Genomic DNA, 8,666 nt, shown 5'->3' with positions numbered 1-8,666 from the left:
CCGCAACGCTCACTATTCATACCATCGATCGGCTTCAGTTAGCAGCAGTAGAAGGAATCACTCGATCGGGTTCAGTTAACAGCCATCGGTCGATCGCTCGGGTTCAGTAACGCGTAGCCTGTAGTGCAATCGCTCGGGTTCAGTTAGAGCCCAACGCCTCACTCGGGTTCAGTTAGAGCCAACGCCTCGCACACACACGCGTACGTGTACGAGAGAAATGCGCATCGCTCGGCCCCCGACCTCCCACCGTAACCGGGAACTCCCCGAAATTTTCCTCGCCCTCGCTTCTACCACGGTTTTTTCCGTCATGGACGGCCCAAAGAATGTCATAGAAGTAGGACCCCACCACATCTATGATGATATCGGGTTTTGTCACAATTATCGTCATAGAAGTGTCATAAGTATGACAAAAAAATTTCGTTCGGCCCAAAATGTCATGGATGTGTCTTTTTTTGTAGTGTTCACCGGAGCAAACGCCGGCAACGAGAGCTTCTTGGCCAAAATGAAAGGGGGGTTGAGAGAGGAGACGGAGGCGCACCTGCCCGTACCCATAGAGTAGCTAGGGGTGGTCAAACAGAACAAAGGCGACTCCAGGGGCTCCCACTAGGCGGAACAGCACCACCGAAGAGCGGCGGAGGCCCTGGAAGGGTTGCCCAGGCCTAGGAGGGGCTGGAGCTACGGAGACTACTCGAGGGGATCGTCGGCGAGCTCGAGCTCGGGGACGGCGGCCCGCGTCCTGCCCGGCCAGCTACGGATATCTATGAGGTTGTGGAGTGTGTGGGAGTCATGGATGGTGCTCGAGGAGGCTGGGGAGGGCTCTATTTATAGCCAAGCATCGAGGGGGGTTCGGGCTCCGCCGGTGGACACCAGGACACGGCGCCCGACGATGAACAACATCAGTGAGAGGGGGAGAAGGAGATGCAGCTCACGCGGGGACTGTGGGCGAACGGGGACTATCACAGGGGCAGTGGGGTGACGACGAGCACAGTGCGCACCGCACTGTTACGTTGGACGGACCACGCCCATGCTCGCTGCGGCAAGCTCCGGCGTCGGCGAGCGGCAGGAGGGAGTTAAGAGGGCTTGGACGAAGATTGTGGCGAGGTTTGGCTAGGCTAGGCAGTCGGGGAAGCGAGCACGCGAGCAACAGAGGCTCGGGCGCGACCCAGAGCGCATCGGCATGCAGGTTGGCATCGTGTACATGCGTGGTTACCGCGTGAACTCTGCCCTCCAGCCGACCTACGTCCAAATTTCATGTCTGGCTTGTTGTTCGTGGTAGTTTTGAAGATTACCACGCTTTGGTTTGGATCCAAACGCAGTAGGATAGATTTCAACCGCCTAGTAAGTTTATAATCAGTAATTTTGAGAGCTTATTGTGGTCAAACGGCTAGGAGTTGGGAGCTGGGCTTTGGAGGTTAGCAATCATCTACTAAGGTGATGATGCACAAGGAAAATCAGCCCCAATGGAGCAAGTAAAATGGTAGTTTCTGTAGAAACCACCATTTATGTCCAGAACAAAAAATATTTTCTATAGCAAAAATATTCCAAAAAGTTATGCAATATTTTTGCTCAGGAAGGTGCCCTAGGGTTCAAATAATATTTGTGAATTTTCTCAGATTTTTGTGAGCAAGAAAATTTGGGGTTGCTTTGGAGCACATTGAGCTGTCTAGGGTTTAAGAGAGGAAAATGAATATTTTTCATTTAAGAAAAATATTCCAATAATTATTTTGAGATGAACCAGAGTGGGAATGATGGTTAGAGAGGGAAATGGGACACTTGGGTGAAAGCCAAGGGGTACCCAAATGTTTAAGGCCATATGAAAAGATTCAAAACTCCAAATTTCAAATTCAAACCAACTAAAAAGTCAGGCAAAGAAAAGAGGGAAAAAACCAGGCTGTCACAAACCTCCCCCACTTAGAATGAATCTCGTCCTCGAGATTCGGTTGCTTGGGAAAACCATTTTGGATAATGTGCCTTTAGAAATTCTTCCCGTTCCCACGTTGATTCTGACTCTGTGTGATGCTCCCACTGAACCTTGTAGAACTTTCTTACTTTGCTACGAGTGACCCTTTCCATCTGATCCAAAATTTTAACCAGTCTCTCTTCATATGTTAAGTCCTTTGCCAACTCTATTTCAGTCATAGCACCCTTTTCTCAGGCGGCGATATGCATCGCCTCAACTGTGAAACATGAAACATGTTGTGCACGTCCGACAATTCAGGGGGTAGTTCCAACTGATATGCAACAGTGCCCACTCGTGACATAACTGGAAATGGACCAATAAATCTGGGTGCCAACTTTCCACGAGTCTGAAACCTCTTGATTACTTTCATAGGAGTGACTCGGAGGTGTACGTGTTCTTCGGGTTCAAAGCTGATCTGACGGTGCTTTGCATCATAATAACTCTTCTGTCGGGATTTGGCCAATTGCAATATGTCTCTGATTTCCTTAGCTTGTTTCTCAGCTTCCATCATGAGATCTGCTTCGAAGATATGGCTATCTCTGGTTTGAGACCAATTTAATGGGGTGCGGCACTTACGGCCATACAAAGCCTCATATGGTGACATTTTTAGACTGGTCTGGAAGCTATTGTTGTAACAGAACTCGGCATATGGAAGGCAGTCCTCCCATTTAGGTCCTTGGGTCAAAGCGCATGCTCGCAGCATAAAGTGAGCAACCTTGGTTAGGGTGTCCACTATGACCCAGATTGCATCATTGCCTGGATAAGTCTTGGGTAGTCCTGTGATGAAATCCATGCAGACATCCTCCCATTTCCATTGTGAAACTGGAAACGGTTGGAGAAGTCCGGCTGGCTTCTAATGCTCCGCCTTCACCTTGTTGCATATGTCGCAACAGGCCACAAAATAGGCAATGTCTTTCTTCATTCCACCCCACCAGAATATTTTTCGAAGGTCTTCATACATTTTTGTACCTCCAGGGTGAATGGAATACGAAGATTCATGTGCTTCTGACAGGATTTTCTGCTTTAACTCCGTTTGATTGGGTACACAAATCCTTCCACGGAAACGGAGGGTACCAAATTGATCCTTCAAGAAATCTGAAGTCTGTCATGCCACCATATTCTTGGCACGCTTCTGCAGGACGGTGTCAGCTGACTGGGCCTTGTGGGCCTCTTCCTCAAGTGTGGGGGCTACTTCCAAAATAATAGCAAGGCCGGCATCAACTATGACCAAGTTGAGCTGAGCAATTTCCTCTTGAAGTTCAGGAGGCAAGGATTTCAATATGACATTTAGGCTGATAGGCTTTAGACTGAGTGCATCGGCAACCATGTTGGCCTTACCCGGGTGGTAATTTATTCCAAGGTCATAATCCTTGACTAACTCAAGCCATCTTCGTTGACGAAGATTTAAATCTGGCTGAGTAAATATATACTTGAGAATTTTGTGATCGGTAAAAATTTGGCACCTCTTCCCGATGAGATAGTGTCTCCAAATTTTTAGAGCATGAACCACCGCGGCCAATTCCAGATCATGAGTAGGATAATTTCCCTCGTGGGGTCGTAACTGTCGTGGTGTGTAGGCTACTACCTTGTTGTCTTGCATAAGTATGCATCCAAGTCCTTGTCTGGAGGCATCACAGTACACATCGAAACTGCGGTAGATATCAGGAAGAGTTAGCATCGGTGCAGTCGTCAGCCGTACCTTTAGCTCATTGAAACTTTTCTCACAGCCCTCAATCCATTCAAACTTCTTATCCTTTTTGAGCAGCTCTGTCATGGGTTTAGCAATCTTGGAAAACCCTTCAATGAAACAACAGTACTAACCGGCTAATCCAAGAAAACTCTGAATTTGTGATATGGTTGTGGGTGGCAACCAATCGAGCACATCATTTACTTTGCTCGGGTCCACGGCTATACCTTCGGCGGATTGCACATGTCCAAGAAATCCAACCTTCTTGAGGAATAATTCGCATTTACTGAATTTTGCGTATAGCTGATGGTCGAGGAGTCGTTGTAACACTGCTCGGAGGTGTTCTTTGTGATCTTCTTCACTTCTTGAGTAAATAAGTATGTCATCGATGAAGACTACCACGAGCTTATCGAGGAAGTCCATGAATACTATGTTCATCGTATGCATGAAAAAGGCAGGGGCGTTAGTGAGACCAAAGGACATAACTGTAGATTCATAAAGACCGTATCGGGTGGTAAATGCGTTCTTAGGAATGTCTTGCTTTTTAATCTTGAGCTGATGATATCCTGTCCGTAAATCAACCTTGGAGAATACCTTGGCCCCACTAAGCTGGTCAAATAAGTCATCAATCCTTGGCAACGGATATTTGTTTTTGATGGTGACATCATTCAGTTGACGGTAATCAACACACATGCAGAGGCTGCCATCCTTTTTGTCCACGAAGATAGCAGGTGATCCCCATGGTGAAGAGCTGGGATGGATATATTCTTTCTGGAGCATTTCATCAAGCTGTTTCTTTAGCTCCACTAATTCTGATGATGGCATCTGGTAATACTTCTTGTATAACGGTGCGGATCCGGGAAAAAGATCTAATGCGAACTCAAGCTCTCAATCTGGTGGCATGCCTGGCAGCTCTTCTGGAAATACATCAGGAAATTCACTGACCACAGGAATCAATTCCAATTCAGCCACAGTGGTGAAGACCTTTTATTTCTTGGGTATGCTTCTGCGAGCATAGAATTTGGTAGTCTACCCCTTTTGACTGGTCAAAGTGACTTCTCGGGTCGCGCAATTTATGCATACTTGATATTGAGTCAGCTAATTCATACCCAAGATAACATCTAGCTTAGCAGACTCAATAAGTATCAAAGAAGTTGAAAAGCAGACTCCGTTGATATTGATTTCTAGATTACGGCAGACCAGATTGCTCTTGATTAAGGATCCCGGGGTTTGTACCAGCATATTGTTGCCCAAAAAGTGAACAATGAAATTTATTTTGGGAAACAAAACTCGGAGAGATAAAAGAGTGGGAAGCCCCAGAGTCAAATAAAATTATTGCAGGTATGTTATTAAAAGGAAACATAGCAATGACGACTTCGGGGTTTTCTTGGGCTTCATCTGCGGAGAGGTGATGAACGTGCCCAGTGATGTTTTGCTGGTTCGGGTATGATTCCATAAAGTTGACTTGTGGCCTCAATAGAGCATTTTCCTTGCTGTTCTTGGGACATTGTCTGGCATAATGTCTGGTTTGCCCACAACTGAAGCAAGAGTTGTTGCGCTGTCGCTCCTCGTGCACTGGATTGGTCACGACATTCTTAACTTGAGTGGTGGTCTTGTTAACATTTTGTTGCCAATTGGGCTTGTATTCCACCTGAGTCTGCTGCCAGGTAAGGGCCTTTTGCACGGGTTGCCCATCCTCCTTTGGCTCAAACTTGTGATTGTGGTCGTTGCTAGCAAGCCTATTATCTGATACAAGCATGTGCTCCCTTTCAGCAATGAAAGCCTTGTTCACCAGAGTTTTGAAATCAGGGAAATCAAACATACTGAGAGTACACCGGAGTTGCAGGTTTAATCCACCAAGAAATTTGTCAATCTTTCTTTCTTCAGTGGCCACGTCATGAAGGGGGTAACATGACAAATGATTGATTTTTTGCAAATATTCACCCACAGACTGATTTCCTTGGAGGAGCGCGAGAAATTCTTGCTACTTCGTCTTCATAATTCCAGTAGGGATATGATATTTCCGAAACTGATCCATGAATTTTGACCAGGTGATTTCTTCATCAGCAGGCCACATGGCTTTTATATTTTCCCACCATATGGCAGCAGCGCCTTCAAGATAATGAGTTGCAAATGGAACTTTATCACCTTCTTCAGTACGGGCAATCTCAAGTTTCCTCTCAATGGTTCGCAGCCAATCATCTCCTTCCAAGGGGTCAATAACCTGACTGAAACTGGGAGGCTTGGTCCTTTGAAAATCTGACAGCTTTGAATGATGACCATTCTGATTCCCATTCTGCCCAACCATAGCTTGCACACTTCTTAAAATTTCAATCAGATCATTATTCCGTCTTTCCTCAAACATACGTAGAATTTGCTTGGTGGAGGGCGGATTTGGCGGTAGAGGCGGTGGTGGAACGTACGGCTCGGGGGAGTGTCCTCCCTGTCGTGCGGAACAACGAACAGGAGTACCCTCGCGAACGTTGCTACTGCTGCCTCCCCGCGACATCCTATTGTGGTTTTTCCCAAGACAACGCAACCTAGATGAGAAGCATTCCAAATAAATTGGGGAATCACCAGCAACAAGAGCCCAAGACAAACCGAAATGACGAAGAAAATATGGCGAATAAAATAGAGTCCCAACATAATTATACATAGACTCATACATGAAAGATACATAACATGCCAGGTTCAACTACTCTCATACATGAAACGAAACCTCATGACTCGTACGACTACACTCATACACTATCCCAACGACCGTGAATACTCAGAAGCTCTACTGCTCTGCTGGTGCTGCGGGGTCCTGTCCTGAAGCGGACTCAGATCCTATACTGACGAGGTTAACTGAGACCTCTGGGTTAAAGGTAACACGAAGACACTGCCTCGAGGGCTCTCCCTTAGGGCAGGGGTAGGGTGAAGCATCGGGGCTGCAGGAGTAGTGAGAAGTGAAACCCACTCAGCAGGGGTACTGAGAGGACTCACGGTCGCGGTGCCTGAGCTACTCGGAGGAGTAACCGGTGAAACAGGGGAACTAGATCTGGCTGGAATATAAGGAGTAAATCCCAGGGAGGATGGAGTAGTGGTAGATCTAGTAGAGACTAAAGCAGAGGCTAAAATAGTATGGACACGAGTCAGCTCTCGAGCCAGCTCGTGGATCATAAGATAGCTAGCGGTGATATAACGAGTAAGATGGCTAGCAACACTACTGGACTCCAGATCAATGATAGGGAAGCGGACACGACCATTGTCGTGCAGAGAAGGATAGTAGTAGAAACCTTGGTGGTTCTGCATTCGGACCTCGTTGTAACGAAGCTCGACAAGGACCTTGAATGCAGCAAACTGGACATCCTGGGAAGCGGTAGAAGCGTAACCGCTCCGAGAGGTACGAGTGTAAGTGCTGGAGTCGGAGCTGGTGCGCATAGTGACCACTGCGTGATACTCATACACTGAGTCAGCTAGACGCTCCCGGTACACACAATAAATTGGATCATCACCAAGGGGGTACAGCCGACGCCACACGTTACGAAGGAGATGCGGTGACGTGAACGACATCAGCTACAACTGGCACGGATACGGCACCAGAGCCATCTACACTCACAACCATTAATAGGTTAGCATAAAAATAAAACAAGTGCATGCAATGCAACAACCAACTACCAATGCTACCGGCACTCAACTTAAACTCGTATCTACCATCCAGTTAACACGTCGTAGTCTAGCGTGGCCTATAGTCAGCGTGGCTCTGATACAAAGTGTTGTGGCACCCCGGCTAAGAGCAACCGGTTTACCATGCATTGCCAGCCCAGAGACCATGTCGTCTGGCAACACACAACATCTTGGTACAGAAAACAACCGCTTTATTGATGCTAGCGGATCAAAGTTTATATTACAATAGGTAGCGAGGCCAAGCGGCACACACAGTGCGGCTGAACAATATGTACACTATTTAGTGAACATAAAGGCCTCGATCATAACAACTACGCGGCAGCGGAACAACGTCGTAGCGGAACTCCGTAGCACAGGGACACCGATGTGGACACGATCTAAACTCGGACAGCACTCCTTTCCAACAAGGCTTTCCTGAAATCTGGCATGACACGCCAGGTCAGTACATTGAGTGTACTTGCAAGCTCACAACAGACATAAACATAATTGCAAACAATATCATGATAATTAACCAATTATTAATAATGCAACAATATAACCAACATGTTGTGATCATGCTCTTGTGAGAAAAATCCCTACCAACAGTGATCACTTCTTGGATCACAACCGTACCAACCTCAAAATCTTAACTATGAATATCTCGTGATCTTTCCGGCGATCACAACCACGACTCATATTTGGTCTAAAACGATGATCCTTCCGGCGATCACAACCACGACCAACACTTGGTCTTGTCCAACCCGATGGCCTTCCCACCATCATCAACAGTGCAGAGTTCATCACTTAGTGTGCAAGATTTATTAAATGTTGACCCATGGTGTGACCTACTTTCGAGCGTGTCCGTAAACGTGGATTCGGCTATCGATAGATTAATACACTCTGCAGAGGTAGCGCATTGTACCAACACCATGGAACCCATGGCCTCGTACTCCCATTCGGGTGGACCAACGGCATTCCGATGAAACCCCTCCATTGCCATGACACTCTCCCGGCCACTCCGACTCACTCCCCTCTGGGCTAGTCCTGGGTGGCCCCGTGTCTACCAAAGACACATGACCACCATCGTGGCCAACACATGAACTATCCCACACGGGGACACGGTACCAAAAATCTCAATAACGGGCACACAAGGTTATGTCTGCTTACCGTGCCAGGGTACTGCACGCCCATAACCTTCCCTCGTTGGAGGCACCGGCCAAAGGCATGACAACAGACCGAATAAAGGCCTTTTGATAAAGGAAAATGTGGTTGCACTGGGAAAACTCGATTCAATGGCACCATCACCCGGTCAACGATATATTCAAGTTGAGTTATTACCAGGTTCAACTTAAAGTGAAAATAACCGGTGTC

This window comes from Triticum dicoccoides, chromosome 4A, assembly GCF_002162155.2.
Source record: "Triticum dicoccoides isolate Atlit2015 ecotype Zavitan chromosome 4A, WEW_v2.0, whole genome shotgun sequence".
In the NCBI taxonomy this organism is placed as follows: domain Eukaryota; kingdom Viridiplantae; phylum Streptophyta; class Magnoliopsida; order Poales; family Poaceae; genus Triticum; species Triticum dicoccoides.
This window is presented reverse-complemented; position numbering follows the sequence as displayed.